Source organism: Miscanthus floridulus, chromosome 10, assembly GCF_019320115.1.
Source record: "Miscanthus floridulus cultivar M001 chromosome 10, ASM1932011v1, whole genome shotgun sequence".
Taxonomy (NCBI): Eukaryota; Viridiplantae; Streptophyta; class Magnoliopsida; order Poales; family Poaceae; genus Miscanthus; species Miscanthus floridulus.
The window spans coordinates 60,211,550-60,230,105 of NC_089589.1; the positions used below are offsets into that span (position 1 = coordinate 60,211,550).

At 47.8% G+C, this 18,556-nt stretch overlaps 2 pseudogenes; both read right to left on the reverse strand.

Moving 5' to 3' along the window:
• Nucleotides 1-1,459: 1,459 nt before the first annotated feature.
• LOC136486638 (cysteine-rich receptor-like protein kinase 29) lies at nt 1,460-8,085 on the reverse strand (annotated as a pseudogene).
• Nucleotides 8,086-9,562: 1,477 nt separating this feature from the next.
• LOC136488727 (disease resistance protein Pik-2-like) lies at nt 9,563-18,007 on the reverse strand (annotated as a pseudogene).
• Between the last annotated feature and the right edge of the window lie 549 nt (nt 18,008-18,556).

The window sequence follows — 18,556 nt, forward strand, 5'->3', positions numbered from 1 at the left end:
GGCCTATCCCCTCTGTGACCCCATCAGCCACTGCACTGCCATCTCAGGCACGCCCCCTCCGCAAGCCCCTGCCGAGCCTCCTCCACAGGTCCCTGTCACGCCCCCTCCGTAGTCCCTCGCCATGCCGTGTAGCACCGTGCCCCATTCCCCACCACGCTGCCTTCTTCGCATCCCTAGATAGCTACTCCTCTGTCGAGGTCCACACCAAGTCCCATCGTGCCCTCATCCACCAGCCCCTGGTGCCATTGCAACATGTGCAACATCTAAATGAAACACTTGCAACATACATCCAAAATAGCTGAAATATTTGTAACATACACTTGCAACATACGTCTCAAACAGCTGAAACACTTGAAACATATGCTTGAAACATGCGTGTATAGCCATAGCAACATATTATAACATCTAGATGAAACACTTACAACATACGTCTCGAACACATGAAACACTTGAAACATACTCTTGCAACATGCGTATATAGCCATTTCAACATATGCAACATCCAGATGAAACACTTGAAACACATGCCATCTAAAACACTTAAAACATACGCTTGCAACATGCGCTTTCAGTGCAACATGTACTTGTTGCTTGGACGAATGGAAGCTTGTCGGCATGCAGAGCTCGATGTTGGGGCGGAGTTTGATACCGCGGAGTGGCGCGGAGGTCGCCGGTGCGGAGCTCATCGTTGTTGACACGGAGGTGCGAAGCTTGCCGGCAACACGGAAGCGGCTGGGCAGGCGCGATGGAGAACGGAAGCCGCGCGACAGTCGGTGAGCACGGTGGAGAGGGAGGAAGGCGAACAGCGGCACTCGGGTGCAGTGGAGGACGGTGGCCGGTGGGCGGCCGAGGATGGTGGACACCTGGGCGGCGCGGTCACGGTGGAGCACGCGCGGCGGTGCGGAGACCCTGGCGACTAGAGAGTTGGTTCTGTTTGTAAACAACGGCGGAAGGATTTCTCAGTAAGCAAGGCGAGCACAGTGGAGCACACCTGTTGGGCTGTTTGGATCGGCGTCATGGCCCACCATCAGAAGCGTCCGAACGATCGGCCGCCCGCATCTAAGCATTAGCGTTATCTTATCCATATATGGTCCTACAAAATGATGCAACATAATTCATAATTTAGAGTAAAATCATAGCACATACATTGAGCACCACGGGTAAGTCGCATTATAATAGATTTATCATTTTTTTTTCGAGAACTTGAGAAGCATGTGTTTCATTAAGAGATGGATTTATCGTTCACAGCTAAAGCGACACATAAAACTGACTGGAGGGAGTACCAGTTGCCATCCAAAACAAAAAATAACCTTACTCAAGCAACACATTCTTGGTAAGTACATATAAATGAAAGTGATACAGTGGTTGTGTCCACGATTGCATCTAGAGCATATCACCATGGGTGAACTAGCTCTGGACACCACAGTTTTCCCTTGCACAGCATGCATTAGTTTACCATTCAGTGAGCATGCCATCTATTGAGCTTGTCAACAATTTCGACTATAGTTGGTCTCTTCTTCTGATCGATATCCACACATTTTAGCCCAGTTTCAATGCATGTTTTTACTTGCTGGAGGCTATCTGCATCTAGTGATGAGTAATTGGATGCTGTGTGCTCATCTGTCCATGCTTGGCGAACCTACAGGATTAAAATTGTGAGGATGAGCGATAGTACACAAACTAAATTAGAATAAGCTAAAGATATATATTTAAGTCTTCAAATGCACTTGTAATATATGTAGCCTTGCCTGATCTATAAAGCTCCTTGCAGACATGTCTTTGTTATCCGGAAGAGTTCTTCTGTCCAGTTGTGATCGCAATGATTAGTACGCCTAAGCTGTATATGTCAGATTGGGTTGAGATTTCTCCTCTGTAAAGATATTTTGGAGTTATATACCCTCTGGACAACATGAACATCAATGTTGTTACAAAGATCATGGGAGAGAGAAACGCAATTTAATTTGCAATGAGGAAATGATACAATGGTATGCCGGAATTGTTACTGGACTTACTTTGTTCCCACAACATTTATTGTGTTTATTCGAGTTTGCTCTTCATCAATGATTCTTGAGAGGCCAAAATCCGCAATTTTTGGCACCATGTTATCATCCAACAATATGTTGGCAGGCTGAAGGTTCAGATGAACAATAGGCTTGTCCCTTCCATTATGTAGGTATAGTAAACCCTGGCAGATGCCCTTAATTATTTTGAAGCATGTTGCCCAATTAGGCCTAGAAGATTCATCTGAAGCATGAAAGCATGGGTCATGTAATATCCAAAAGAATGCATTTCTTCATAACTGATGACAGAACAATTGTGTTCAATACTTCATTCTCATACCAAAAATGCACTTGTCAAGGTTTCCATTCGCGGCATATTCGTGTTGGGCTGTGTATGAGTTGTAAGTTATTGGATTAGGCCCAAGAGGCCCATATGTGTATTTGTATATGTACTCAGACTCAGGATACATAGTCAGAAAATTCCCCAAACATCTTCATGGTGTCGGAGCCGACTGTGGCGATGGCGGTGGCAACCTCTGGCGGTTGCCAGTGGTGAGGCCGTGAGAGCTGCGTGGAGGAGGAGCGGTTCGCTTTCTGGAGGCCAACTCGAGAGCTGCAGGAGGAGAGGTTCGCTTGCTAGAGGCATCTAGCTGCAACAGAAAGGACGACGGAGGCACCTAGTTCGTCGGAGAAGATTTGTGGCTGGGTGTGCAGAGGAAGCAACTTAGGAGCCTGTGGTGGCGCGTCTGGAGGGGAGAATAGAGCTCTTGAAGCCGCATCAGAGGAGCCTGTGGTGGCAGGTAGAAGCAGATCGGCATCGTGTGGTTGCTGGCCTGAGGCGCAGTGGCGGCACAGAGGCTGGCAGGACCTCTGACTGGAACTGCAGACGGCAAGGAAAAAGTGAAAGGGAGCTACAGGGGTGCTGGTTATTTGGGTTGTTTGGACTACTAGTTGGTACACAACAGTATTTGTGGAAGTATCTACGGCAGGCTGTAGATTTCTGCACAAATGAGAGACAATCAGGGGATTGAGCAGATATTGGGCAAGCTAGTCAATTTGCTTACTGAGAAGAAGAATGAGGCTCCATCTTCGAGCAAAGTGGGTGTGCCATTATATACAGATGCAGTTCAGAAATTAGAACTCACGCCAAATGATATCAAACTGGAAGGCGTAAGAAATTATTTAGCTTGGTCCAGGAGGGCATTATTGTTGTTAAAGGCAAAGAAACTTGAGAGTTTCGTCAATGGAAAGGCAACTGAACCCAAGGATAAATCAAGTGATGAATGGAAAGCCTAGGATGCTACTAACTCTTTGATAGTTGCCTGGTTGTTGAGCTCGATGGTGCCATCTATTGCTGGATCAGTAGATACAATTACTACTGCATATGGTATTTGGGAATCACTATCGAAGACATATTCTGGTGCAGGGAATGTGATGTTGTTTGTTGATACAGATGATAGGCTCTATCATCTGAAACAGGGGGAACTATCTCTGATGGAGTATGTTGCAGAGCTAAAGTGGTTATGGGCTGATTTGGACCACTATGATCCAATTGAGTTGCCACACCCTGATTGTGTGGCGTAGGTGAAGAAATGGGTCGAGAAAAAACAAGTTCTCCAATTCTTGAGAGGCCTCAATTCAGAATTTGAGAGAAGGCGTGCCTCTCTGTTTCATCAATCTAGCCTTCCTAGTCTAGAAGAAGCTATTGCTGTTATGGCACAAGAGGAAATTAGGCTAAAGGTAATGAAAGGAAATGTTCCAGCCCCATCCCGTCCAGCATATGTTGTAACAAGATCTCAAGAGACTAGAATATGCTATAATTGTGGTGATAAGGGTCATCTGAGTCGGGACTGCAGTCAACCACAAAAGACTTATTGCGGAAGAGGAAGAGGCAATGATAGGGGTGCACCAAGGGGAGGGGGAGGTCTTGGTGGAAGAAGAGGCCTTAGAGCCAATTTTGCTATGTCTGAGGAAGGTGCTTCAGACTTAGTCACAATTTCAGCTACAAAGTTAGAAGAGTTGAGAAAGCTGAAGGAAAATAAGAACAACGCAAAATTAGATGATCAGGGGATAGTGTCAACTTCAACAGATAATGTTGTCAATTTTATCCATTCTGATGCAGGTATGAAAAAACAAGCTTTATTGTCCATAAAAAATTCTAATTCAAGTTGGATATTAGATTCCGGTGCATCTAGACATGTCATAGGCATTTCAAGTGAATTTACATCATAAACGCCATATTCATACTCTCATAAAGACACAATCCAGACTGCTGATGGAACATCTCGACCAATTAGAGGTGTTGGTATAGTGCAATGCACTCCATCTATAACATTGTCATCAATATTATATGTTCCATCATTTCCAGTTAATTTGGTTTCAATAAGCTCGTTGGTTGATCAGATGGACTGTCAAGTTTTCCTTGATCGTGAAAATTGTTTAATTCAAGAAAGGAAGACTGGAAAGCATCTTGGGATTGGAGTTCGTCATAATGGGCTATGGTATCTTGACAGAAGGAAGACGGATAAAGCGATATGTCATGCTTTATCAGCCATTGCAAATGAAGATGAGGCTAAGGTAATGCTTTTGCATTGTCGGCTGGGACATATATCTTTTGATATTATGAGTAGGATATTTCCTGAACAAATGTGTAAGGTAGACAAACGTAAATTACTATGTGATGCATGTGAGTTTGGGAAACACACAAGAACTTCATATGTGAGTAGGGGATTGCGAAGTGTGTCACCCTTTATATTAATTCACTCCGATGTGTGGACTTCGTTGTTTCTCTGAGTGGAATGAAATATTTTGTGACCTTTATTGATTGTTACTCTCGTATGACATGGTTATATCTCATGAAACATAAAAGTGAGGTGCTTGACTGCTTTAAGGACTTCTTTGCATGCATAAGAAACCAATTCAATGCTCATGTTCATATTATTAGAACTGATAATGGGTCGGAGTATGTGAACAATGAATTTAGAAGTTATCTATCTACTGAGGGAATATTAGATCAAACCTCTTGTCCCGATACACCCGCACAAAATGGAGTGGCTAAAAGGAAGAATAAACATCTCTTGGAGATGGCTCGTTCACTCATGTATACTATGAACGTGCCTAAGTTCTTTTGGAGTGAGGTAGTTATGACTGCTACTTATCTTATTAATCGCATGCCATCGAGAGTGCTTGGTATGAAAACTCCATGTGAAATGATTTTTGGAAAAAATGAGTTTATTGTTCCACCGAAGGTGTTTGGATGCACATGCTTTGTTAGGGATCATAGACCGTCTGTTGGGAAATTAGATCCTCAAGCTGTTAAGTGCATTTTTATTGGCTATTCATCTAGGCAAAAGGGATACAAATGCTGGAGCCCATCAGAACGTCGTACATATGTGAGTATGGATGTCACTTTTAGGGAATCTATTCCTTTCTATGGGGAGAAAATAGATTTGAGTGGTCTTTTTCTTGATCTTGATTCTTCTGATACATGTGAGGTTGGTGATGAGGAGAATGGACCATTAGTGACTGAGGATGCTGAGGAATCGAGGAGGAATAAAGTGATTACTGGCCTAATACCATATCCAGTGGTTGTAAGTGAACCAACAAATGTGGAGAGGGAGAGAACATCACACACTGAAAGAAATCTACAGGTGTACACGAGAAGGAGGAGAAATCCTTCTGTACAACCTTCACCCGTTAGTGATGAAGATGGTACCCAGGTGGAGCAACCACAATTGGTGCAGCAATAACAACTTCCAATTGATGATAATGAGGTTGATAATCCATCAGCACCTTCGGGTGAAGATATCAACTCTTCTATTGATATCCCTATTGCTACAAGAAAAGGAATGAGAAGTACAGCAGGAAAACCTCCAGAGAGATATGGCTTTGAAGATGGCATTGAGGACAAGAATGATATAGCTAATTATGTCTCATATGAATCTTTGTCTTCTACCTACAAAGCTTTTGTAGCGTCATTGCAATCAGTGGCAATTCCAAGAGACTAGAAAGAGGCAAAGCGAGATCCGAAGTGGAAGGAGGCCATGCTAGAGGAGCTAGCAGCAGTTGAGAAGAACAATACTTGGGATCTTGTACCTTTTCTGGTGGGCAAGAAGGTGGTTAGTTGCAAATGGGTATATACAGTAAAGCAAAATCCTAATGGTAAGATAGAGAGATACAAAGCAAGATTGGTAGCAAAAGGGTATAGTCAAACATATGGCATTGATTATGATGAGACATTTGCCCCCGTTGCAAAGATGAGCACTGTTAGAACATTGATCTCCTGTGCTGCTAACTTTGAATGGCCATTATATCAGTTGGATGTTAAGAATGCATTCTTGCATGGAGATCTTCAGGAAGAAGTTTATATGGAAATTCCACCTGGGTTTGATACCGCTCAAACTAAGGGAAAGGCATTGAGACTAAAGAAATCTTTGTATGGTCTAAAGCAGTCACCAAGGGCATGGTTTGATCGCTTTAGGTGGGTGATGTGTAATATGGGATATAGGCAATGCAATGGGGATCACACTATATTTTATCATAACTCTAATAATCGGGTAACTATTCTTAGGTGTATGTGGATGATATAATTATTACTGGAGATGACACTTTAGAAATAGCTCAGCTGAAAAAGAATCTAAGCAAAGAGTTTGAAGTCAAGGATCTTGGACAACTTCGATATTTTTTGGGAATCGAAATAGCAAGATCCCCTAGAGGGATTGTTCTTTCACAACGAAAGTATGTACTGGATTTGCTAAATGAGACAGGTATGCTTGGATGTCGCACAACTTCTACACTTATCGAGCAGAACCACAAATTATGTGCTCAGTCTGGAGATCCGGTGGATAAAGAGAAATATCAAAGACTTGTAGGACGTTTGATTTATTTATGTCATATAAGGCCTGATATAACATATGCCGTAAGTGTGGTGAGTCGATACATGCATGATCCTAGGAGTGGGCATATGGATGCAGTCTACAGAATCTTGCGATATTTGAAGAGTAATCCTGGAAAAGGACTATGGTTCAAGAGAAATGATCACCTAAATATTGAAGGCTACTGTGATGCGTATTAGGCAAAATTGTCTAAATGATAGAAGGTCGATATCTGGCTATTGCGCGTTTGTTGGAGGAAATTTAGTATCATGGAGGAGCAAAAAACAACCAGTAGTGTCTCGATCAACTGCGGAGGCAGAATATAGTGCCATGTCCGTGTGTTTAAGTGAGATGTTATGGTTAAAGAATTTATTATCTGAGTTGAAACTAGGGGAAGTTTATCTGAAGCCCTGGTGCGATAACAAGACAGCAATCAACATTGCTAATAACCCACTTCAGCATGATAGAACTAAGCATGTGGAGATTGATCACTTCTTCATCAAGGAGCGGCTGGATGATGGAACACTTAAACTGAGTCATGTAGCTTCAAGTGAGCAAGTAGCTGATTGTTTAACGAAAGGTTTATGAGTTAATGAATGTATGTTAGCATGTAACAAGACGGGGATGATTGATATCTATCGCCCATCTTGAGGGGGAGTGTTGAGCTGGGTATGAGTTGTAAGTTATTGGATTATGCCCAAGAGACCCATATGTATATGTGTATATGTACTCAGACTCAGGATATAGAGTGTGACTCCAGAAAATTTCCCAAACATCTTCAATTCGTAGCAGAGGAAGCGCTCAGACACCTCCACACGAATGTGTGTTCCATTGTGCTCGATCACTTTCCTCTGCACTTCATAGCAGTAGCCAGATAACCTCACTATATTCTCATGCTGGATGGCCCTAAGATTCCCAACCTCATTCCGAAACTGTTTGTCAGGTGTCACTGGGGAATTATCTGAGAGCTTCTTCACAGCAATGGCTTGCCCATCTTGCAGAAACCCCTGTCAATTTGACTTCTCAGATACTGTAATCGGCATGCTTTTATTGAGCCCTAACCATACCTTGTAAACAGTTCCAAATGCGCCTTCCCCCAGCTTTCGCTCAGCGGAGAATCCATCTGTAATTTCTTTCAGAAACTCCGCTGTTAGATCCGGTAAAATACTCAGAAGACTGGGCTTACCACCTCCGCTGGGGTCAGTGGCCATTTCTGACAATTCAAGTAGGGCCTCGTTTAGATGCTGAAAAAATTTCAACCTGATGAATAGTACTACTTTCGTCTTATTTGACAAATATTATCCAATCGTGGACCAACTAGGCTCAAAAGATTCATCTCGTGATTTCCAACTAAACTGTGTAATTAGTTATTTTTTTTACCTACATTTAATACTCCATGCAAGCGGCTAAAAATTGATGTGATGGAGAGAGAGTGAAAAAACTTGGAATTTTGGTGGTATCTAAACAAGGCCTAGGTGTAGCTGTACCTATACATGAGAGCTCTTCAGGAATTATTACAACTTCTACAAAATGAGGAAGTTGTTCAACAAATAATTGCAATGCAACGATGCAAGACAGAATTTGCACGAACTTAAAGTTCTGAAATCAGGTGATGTTTAAATCCAAGGGCTAAAGTTTAGGGATGTTATATCGGATGTTATGTGGGGGTGTTAAATGGGAGTGATCGGATAATAATAATAAAACAAATTACAGAAGTCCTCAGGAATCCGCGAGACGAATTTATCAAGCCTAATTAATCCGTCATTAACATATGCTTACTGTAGCACCACCTTGACTAATTAGGTTTAAAAAACTCGTCTCGCAAAGTAGTCGCAATCTGTGCAATTAGTTATTTTTTTAGTTTATATTTAATACTCTATGTATGTATCAAACATCCGATGTGATAGAGACTAAACTTTAGGGGAACTAAATAAGGCCTGATCGAACAAAGCAGCTTGTTAGAAGCACATGAGGGATCCAAGCAGGAGAGAGACTGAGGAAATGAAGAACCACAGGAGCTGAGAATATGAGACTACTGGCGGGACGCGGGATGAAGCTTGAGCTGCTGGGCTTTGAAGATTATATATATATATACTCAACCGGATGGGATCTGGATCGACAACGACACGAGGAAAATGAGTTGATTTGACTCTAGATGAAGACTCGGAATAGAAAGCTGGGTGCTTTTTCTTTGCAGGTGAGCACGGTGTTGCTACGAAGTTGTCACTGTAGGAATTTTCAGGACGACCAAAGTCAGTCAACGCTCGTGTTGTGTTATGCAAGGGCCACACCAAACATCTCCATGCTCTAGCTCTAGCTCTAGCTGTCACTTTCACCGTGTCTGCGCCGAGTTCAGAAAGGGAGATTGCTTTGGTTATTTCATTTGAATATTGTATCATCCTTTTCGGTAACTACAGTACAGGGGAATTTGCGCCTTTTTCATTTTCTGAACTAAGGTGGACTCATTACCTATTGTTTCGGTAAACAGTGATGTGCCTTGGCATGTCGCATTTCTTCCATTTCTCAACCTTCCGATCCAAATTTGCCTCCGATCAATTGCTGGTACATCACAAATGCAATACTAGAGAATTTATACACAACCATAACTAGCTAGTACTGGTAATACCACAGAGCAGAAATAATGTTTGCAGGCTGTCCCGCTAAAATCTATTTGGCCTAGCCTCTGCCAGAGATGCTATCACTATAACATCTCCATGGCTCAGATATCTCCAAAGAGGTGAATCAGCTTAAAGTATGGATCATTTCTGAATTCACCCTGGTCACCCAATTATTTTCCTTTTTGAGCATGCTTAAATTTGATTTCAAGTGCATTCCATGGGTTAGCATCAGAATCATTTGTACAGTTGTATGCTATTGTAGTACCATGCAATAGGATGCCTGCCAGCAATCAGCGGACCATCAAAAACTGTAGGAACCCAGATCAATATGAAGGAATGCAGAAATACAACTACTAGTAGGATTGTATATATCACAGCGAAAACCAGTCAAAACAAATGTACACACAAACAACCAGAAAAAAACATGGATGACATAGCAAGATACACCACAAAACTACAATACAGGATAGCAATAGAAAATTACAACACCAATTCACTGGTCCAACCTTCTCTATAATATAAAAAACATTTGCACACCATCAGTATCTTTTAGAAGAAATCCGAACTGGGACTATGCAGTATGAATAAATAAACCACATACACAAGAAAAATAGACTGATCAGTATGTGCCCAAGGAGGAAGCATTCAGGTTTCACCGTTTATTATTGGTACGATGGTTGCATAATCGATCTTTCTAATCGGTTAGACTGGATCGAGCAGCAGTGAAGAAATAAGAGGAAGCCAACAGCACCAGTCACTAATTCTTGATAACGTTATGACAGGAAACTGACATTCCAGAGCTCACAATCCCCAGTGGACGAAAGTACTCATTTCATCTTCAAAACAGGTTTCTTTGATGCCTGTCAAGTTGTCCTCCACGTTTTTTTTGAGTGTGTCATCATGGGAACCCTTAATCTGGACTTCCTTGAGTTCAGATTCAGACAGTTTTTCTAGCCCAGAGAACTTCATTACCGACCCTGAACCACTACAGCAGGAAACTTTCAACAGCTCAAGATTGTGCAGTGCATGTGATCCAAAAGTCACATCTAAGCTGGAGCTGCAAGAAATCTCGAGTACCTTCACTGTTTCATAGCAGCGTAATTGCTGTCCATTCAACATGACACAAAAATTGAGCTTACCATCAGGAAGCTGCTTGGCAATGAGACGTAGAATAGATACTTTAAGATCCCTGAGTCCACTAATTGCATCTTCGGATAATATAGTCATCTCCAAAACTAACTTCCTGAGATTGTCAAGCTGATTGATCCACTCTGGAAACTTGTCTGCAAGACCATACAGTTTAAAGCTCTGTAGGTTCTTGGGGGGAAGGTAGCCATCTGGGGTGACATACAAGCAATCCTGATTGTCCTTCTTGAGCCTAGCCGATAATGATTCTAAATGTGCATGACTTGAGATGGCCAAACAGAAATCTTTGCTGTTGTTCCTACTGATTCCAGACACTCCAAGCTTGCGCAATTGGGTGAGCTTCCTGACCTCTTTCAAGATGGCCCTCCCCCGAGCAGAATCGACATTAACAACACCGATGGTGTGCAATGCAGTCATTTTGTCTATCCCAGTAGGCACCTCAACACCCTCTAGCTGTCGATGTTGGCGGAACAAAGATGATGTCCATGATACCGTGGTAAATGGGGTTGGTTGTTTCTCAGTAGGTTTGGGTGCACCGGCAGTATCAGGTATTGGTTGTTCCTCAGTTGGTTTGGTGGTACTAGCACGAAGGTATTGCAGTTTCTTTAGCTTGGTGATGGTTGTTGGCATGGTTGCTATGGATGTATGTCTGACATCCAGAGTCTCAAGCTGCCTCAAACAACCCAATGAATTCGGCAGCCTAGGGATCTCAGTGCATCCTCGTAGGGAAAGATACTTGAGGCGGCAAAGCAGCTTCATCATTTGTTTGAGGTCTTCATGTCTTAAACCAGAGGCACCCTGAAGTAACCTCATCCTATCAGAGATGAAGAATGACCTCCATTCTCCAAACACTGTCAAAGACCGTAGCCGTGAGAAGTCAATGCTCTCAAACACAATTCTGTCTCTGTCCCAGCTTTTCAGTATGATGAGGTGACGCCCAGTGCGCAGAGAGGTTAGTGTGCAACTGCCTCCCAGTTCAAATACAAGGTTCTCTTCCATTTGACGAGAGATGATATACTCTCGGACAAAACTGTTGACTTGGCACAAAGTCATTCTTCTGCCACCGAATGCGGAGGTGACTGAATATGTTTTCTGCATTATTATGCTCAGATCGAGGAGCCTGCAGAAGAAGTGCTCCCCTCTCTCCTCCGCAGAAATTTCGTCCATGTCCCTGGCATGGAAGATAGAAGATGCTGTGATCTCTAGGAAAAATTGACAGATAGAAGATACATGGCTTGAGGAAATCCGGGCAAGTTCGAAAGTAGGAGTGCAGCCAACCAAAGAGTGGCTGCAGGCAAGGAAACTCTGGGCTGCTCTCCAGCTCTTGCATAAATTTGACATTCAAAGAACTTGCACTATCCATCCATGTGACTGTTTTAGGTGCCAAAAAGATAGCTACGGCAACTATCACTTTGGGAAGACCGCCGCACTTCAAAATAAGTTCTTGTAGCTCTTCATCTTTGGAGTCCTTTATAGGAGATGATGGTTTTTGCCTTTGTACCTAAAGTAGAAGAACAAATGCTTTCAGCATGTGTCGGGGACCAATAATAAGGTACCCGAAGAGGAGGAGCTAATGGTCATCAACATTAATTCATCTGAGCAGTCAAGAGCGCGACTACAGCTCCAACCGACCCTAGGTGCGCGCGCTCCGCCTCGCCCGACCTCTGGGGGAGGGCTCCGCCTCGCTCGACCCCGAGGCCGCGGGCTCCGTCTCGCCCGACCCTTGGGTTTGCGCTCCGCCTCGCCCGATCTCTGGGGGAGGGCTCCGCCTGGCCCGATACTTGGTATGAATGCCCAATGCACAAGTGTCGGGTACCATAAAAAGGGGTCCCCTAAGCAAAAACCAAAAAAATCGCTTAGACCCCGTCAAAATCAAAGCCAAGAGACAACTATTGGCTAACCCCCGGCCTTGTCCGAGGCCACCGACTCTCCGCCTTGCTCGAGGCCTCGCACAAAAGGCCTCGAACGGCCTACCGAATCTCCGCCTCGCTCGAGGCCTCGCACGAAAGGCCTCGGACGGTCTACCGATTTTCCGCCTCGCTCGAGGCCTCGCACGAAAGGCCTCGGACGGGGAACCGATTCTCCGTCTCGCTCGAGGCCCGGTGTAGGGGGGAAGTCCGCCGTCGTCGTTGCGGAGGTAGAACCAGCTGGTGTACCAGCGGCGATTGGTTGACATGAGCTGGGTCGGGATGTAAAGGTGCTGCCGGTCTTGGCGCACTTGGAGAGTACAGCCGCCGGCCCTCATCGCCTTCCTCGTACCCGTCGTGCCCGTCGGCTTGGTGGTATGCCCCGCCCGGAAGAGGTGGAGCCACAGCTCCCAATGGGGGGCAATGCCCAAGTACCCCTCGCAGACGGCAACGAAGATGGCCGCCTGCGCGATGGAGTTGGGGTTGAAGTTGTGAAGCTCCACGCCGTAGTAATGCGGGAGCGCCCGCATGAACCGGTCCGCCGGCAGGCTGAGACCACACTCGTGGAAAGACACGAAGCTCACGACGTACCCGTCGCGTGGCCTCGGCTCCGGCTCGCCCGACGGAGCGATCCACTCCGGCCTATTGGGGTCGGTAACTGGGCGGAGAAGGCCGTCGTCGACGAGCGACTGCAGCGTCTCCACGGACACGTCGGACGGACCCCAAGGATTCGCCGGGAGGATGACAAGGCCGCCGGCCATTGCGCGGTGGAGAATGCGGCTACGGCGGTAAATCTCTCTCTCTCTCTCTCTCTCTCTCTCTCTCTCTCTCTCTCTCTCTCTCCCTCGCCCTTCTCCACCTTCTTCTCCCCAGTGGTCTCTGTTCCTAGCAACGGCTCGAGGGCGGCGAAGGCGAATGCAGGCAAGGTAAGGAGGAGGGGCGAGGCTCGTTACGTATTTATGCAGGAAGGGGACGAAGCGGACGGGCGACGAAATCGGGGAAGTTTACCTCAAATCTGATACAGTTAATCCAGATCCGATTTTATTGCCTACGTACCCACCTTTTCCTTATTAATCGCGTGAACAGTTATGTCCCATCCGCTGACACAGCGTCGCGTCCGACCGCTGCAGCGGCAGGCGCCGTTTCGCCTCCCCAAGAAAACCGCCTCAAAAGGCGCGCCTGCCGTTGTCAGCCGATGAAGGGGAATATCCCCCACCCGATTCCTTTCAGACGAAGGAACTGGGCACCAAGCCCGTTACGGTCCAGGGGTTCGAAGGCTGGGCCCCCGAGGGTTTCGACAGCCTCCCCAGGGCAATAGAGTCAGGGACAACTATGGACGAGCCCGTACATGGCCGAGGCCCGAGCAAGCGATCGCTCGGGACGCCCTAAGTCGTGTCCGAGACCGGCAGGGAGGTCTCCGAATGGGATCCCACCGTAGGGAGGCATCGAGCCACCGGGGCCCATCGAACGTCCCTGGGACCTACTAGAGAAGCCCTCTAGTACTTTTGGAGTGCGTCTCTGGACCACTAGCCGACCCCTATCGAATGGGGCACGGGCCTCCACTCGGACTTACCCGATAACAGCTCACCGGAAGTGTCACCGCTCGAGCCCACCGAGGGTAGCCTGGCATAATCCACCCCTCCTTCCGAACGAAAAGGATGCGCGAGGGTCGCACAAAAAGCCAGGGGAACTCCTGATCGCCCTCTCGCTCCGTGCAGAGGCTCGGGGGCTCTTCTTGCAACCTTGCCGAGACCCAGCGACCCCGACTCGCACCCGAGGGCTCGGCAAACAACCCCTCCTTCCGAACGAAAAGGATGCGCGAGGGTCGCACAAAAAGCCAGGGGAACTCCTAACCGCACTCTCGTTCCGTGCAGAGGCTAGGGGGCTCTTCCTACAACCTTGCCGAGACCCAGCGACCCAGGCTCGCACTTGAGGGCTCGGCAAACAACCCCTTCTTCCGAACGAAAAGGATGCGCGAGGGTCGCACAAAAAGCCAGGGGAACTCCTGACCGCCCTCTCGCTCCGTGCAGAGGCTAGGGGCTCTTCCTGCAACCTTGCCGAGACCCAGCGACCCAGGCTCACACTCGAGGGCTCGGCAAACAACCCCTCCTTCCGAACAAAAAGGATGCGCGAGGGTCGCACAAAAAGCCAGGGGAACTCCTGACCGCCCTCTCGCTCCGTGCAGAGGCTAAGGGGCTCTTCCTGCAACCTTGCCGAGACCCAGTGACCTAGGCTCGCACTCGAGGGCTCGGCAAACAACCCCTCCGTCCGAACGAAAAGGACACGCGAGGATCGCACGAAAAGCCAGGGGAACCCCTGATCGCCCTCTCAGAGGCTCGGGGGCTCTTCCTGCAACCAGGTCGAAGACAAGCAACCCGAACTCGCAGGGAAAAACGCGATAAAGGGCACCGAGCCCATTACGGTCCAGAGGCCCCAAAGGTTTCGACAGCCACCCCAGAACGAACAGAGTCAGGGACGACTATGGGATCCCACCGTAGGGAGGCATCGAGCCACCGGGGCCCATCGAATGGCCCTGGGACCCACTAGAGAAGCCCTCTGGTACTTTTGGAGTGCGTCTCTGGACCACTAGCCGACCCCTATCGAATGGGGCATGGGCCTCCACTCGGACTTACCCGATAACAGCTCACCGGAGGTGTCACTGCTCGCGCCCACCGAGGGTAGCATGGCATCCTCCACCCCTCCTTCCAAACGAAAAGGATGCGTGAGGGCCGCACAAAAAAGACAGGGAAACTCCTGATTGACCTCTTGCTCCGCGCAGAGGCTCGGGGGCTCTTCCTGCAACCAAGCCGAAGACTCAGCGACCCGAACTCGCACTCATGGGCTCGGCAAACGCAATAAAACCCCTCACACGACGTAAGAAAAGCCCCTGGAGAAATAAATCCACTCCTCCAGGGCCTCGGTGGCTACACCCGGCGGGTGCGCTCGCGTGCACCCACCGAGGCCTCAAGTACGAAACACCATCCCGCCAGGAGCTGCCACGAGCCGAGTCTCGTCAAAACCTCAGGGAGAGCGCTCACACTCTCCCTGAGGCTCGGGGGCTACTGTCGGGTACCATAAAAAGGGGTCCCCTAAGCAAAAACCGAAAAAATCGCTTAGACCTCGTCAAAATCAAAGCCAAGAGACAACTATTGGCTAACCCCCGGCCTTGTCCAACGCCACCGACTCTCCGCCTTGCTCGAGGCCTCGCACGAAAGGCCTCAGACGGCCTACCGAATCTCCGCCTCGCTCGAGGCCTCGCACGAAAGGCCTCGGACGGTCTACCGATTTTCCGCCTCGCTCGAGGCCTCGCACGAAAGGCCTCGGACGGGGAACCGATTCTCCGTCTCGCTCGAGGCCCCGCGCGTAAAGCCTCGGACGAGATGCCGATTCTCCGTCTCGCTCAAGGCTGGCTCAGCAATAACCCCGTCGCCTCTGCCTCGACCGATCTCCCCGACAGAGTGTCGCGTCCAATTAATGCGGCCAACCACTCCCGCGACATCAGCCAGACGACAGCTCGACACAGCAGAGCGGCCGACGAGATGGGAAGTCGCATCAACACCATACCGTCCGGGACAGGACAGGGCAGGGGTTACCGGCCGCTGTGCTCGGTACTGTGCCCACGACCGGCGCCCGCACTACACTGTGCTACCTAACCCCTGCTCTAGGAAAAACGCGGCGTGGGGAGTCAAGTCCGGGTCACTATAGCCTCGGAATCAGTGTACATGACCAACTGCTCCCTCCAATCCCCGGCAATCCACTTCAGGGTCTCGGCAACCTCGGGATTCGCGCCCGCCGAGCCCCCCACGGTGGCTCGGCCTCGGCACCAACTGAGCCTCGGCTCTTTACGCGGTCAACACACAGCGACCGACACGTCGCCCGCCATGCCCTGCGTCAAGCTATCACTGGAGCTCCCACGTCGCACAGGATCGGGTGTGACCGGTGCGTCGCCCCAGTGCATCAAGGACAAGGACCGCTCCGTCGACCATGCCGCCACAGTGACAAGCTACAGGGCTCGGAAACGTCACCTCCGCTCACAGGACGCCGCATAGCGAACGCATGTACCACCCCTATCCCCCCTTCAATTATAAAAGGGAGGGACTGGGGCCGTTTCTAGGGACGGGCTCACGAGATAGACGAACACGAACACAGATAGACAGACTCACTCACTCGCGCAAGCGACACTCTGTAACACGCACACTTTCTCGCTGCCTGAGATCAACATCTCAAGCAATTCGCACCGCTCCTCGCAGAGACCTGGGACTAGCTCCCTCTCTCACCCTGCTTGTAACCCCCTACTACAAGCATTTCAGTGCAAGGAATACAAGATCGATCTCTCGGACTGGACGTAGGGCACCTCTTGCCTGAACCAGTATAAACCTTGTGTCTCTTTGCATCACCATCCGGGATAAGGGCACGCAGTACATTTTCACTAGTTGGTTGAGGGCCCGCCGGTCCAAAACACCGACAACAAGCTTGCAATCACACTGCTGGGTAGATACAATGACCCAACTGCCATTCTTCCTATCTGGCAGGTAAGTCCTGATGGTGTCCCAATCTCCAATTGTGGACATATTTTCCAGGATGACTAGGTATCTGTTCTCATTTACTTTGTCCATAAATGCCTCAATGAGTCCGCCTTCCATTGTCGCCATTACCTCAATCCTCTTCAGTTCATCCACATTAATAACGATTCCTTTTTGCAGGCAACTGTTTGTGTAGAACTGAGCCACCATACTGCGGAGGAAATTGTGGGGATTGAAAGGTTGTGTAAGCTTTACCCAGCCACGACATTCAAATTTTCGACAGAGTTCTGGGTCCTGGTAGGCCTTTCTGATGATGGATGTTGTACCAAGTTCAATGCCTGTTCCCCACACTGAGATTACCCCAAGGTCAGTTTGTTCCTTTGTGAGTAGCTGGGTGAGGTCTCCTAAACCTTGCTGCTTTTTTGCGGTGTCCCTCGCCTCAACCAGAATGTCAAGCACCATTGTGCCAAAAGCAGTGTTGGGTGCCGTCTGTTGCTGTATGATGGGCTTGGATCCAGAGTCGCTGATGAGGCTGTAGCGTGAGTTCCTTCGGCTCACGTCCTCAACCCTAACCTTGAGCTGCTCTATCTCAGTGACCACCTCGTCTAAGGGCAATGCTGATGCTGCCAAGCAAGGTGGCAGCATGCGGCGCCACCAGCTTGACTTGTTGTCCAGGTGGATGACAAACTCTATGCAGTCCTCCACATCATATGCCAGATTACGAACCTGCCTCACCCAGGTCCTCACAACGTTGTTCTTGACACGCTCCTCATTGGCAACATTGAGGAAGGAGTGCATCATCTCCAACTCACCAGTAATGAACACAAGATTGTGCTGCACACTTTGCTGCAGTTTGGACTCCTCCTCAATCGCCGACTGAGCCTTGGTCAGGGCCCCCTCCAACACCGTCTTGGCCAAGCCAACCACAAGGTCTGCCATTGCTCTTACAGTCTCTGATTCTCTCCTTAGAAGTAATAGCTAAGCAAGGAATTGTCTGAGCACCTACAGATGGAGATGTTAGTCATCTAAAATGCTGTTAATTGGACTTTGTTTAACAAGACTGGTCAGATCCCCAAGAGCCCGATTCGTAACAAAGATGAGTTTACCTGTAGCTCATGTAAAGGATGTCCCTCATAGATAAATGGATCTGCACTGATGCTCATAACTTTATCATCTACACCTGCTTCAGAATGGAAATTTTACATTAATAGAGTCGAGACAGATCAATTGGCATATTTTGTAACGTGGGGGTAAAATGATAGCTTAAGTGCAAGACAACAGGTATGCATGAGGAGGAAAGTTCAAAACGAACTTTTTAGAAGGGCAACTTGGTGGTAGATGATCCTATACCACTTAACAAAGTGAAAAATGTGTTACTGATTAAGATCTACTTATGAATTTGTTTGCTGTGAGCCCAGCACTTGGGTTAGGCCCTTCAAATGAGTGTCAGTGTGCCTACACCTGGGACGGCTACTGAAGAAGAGGAGA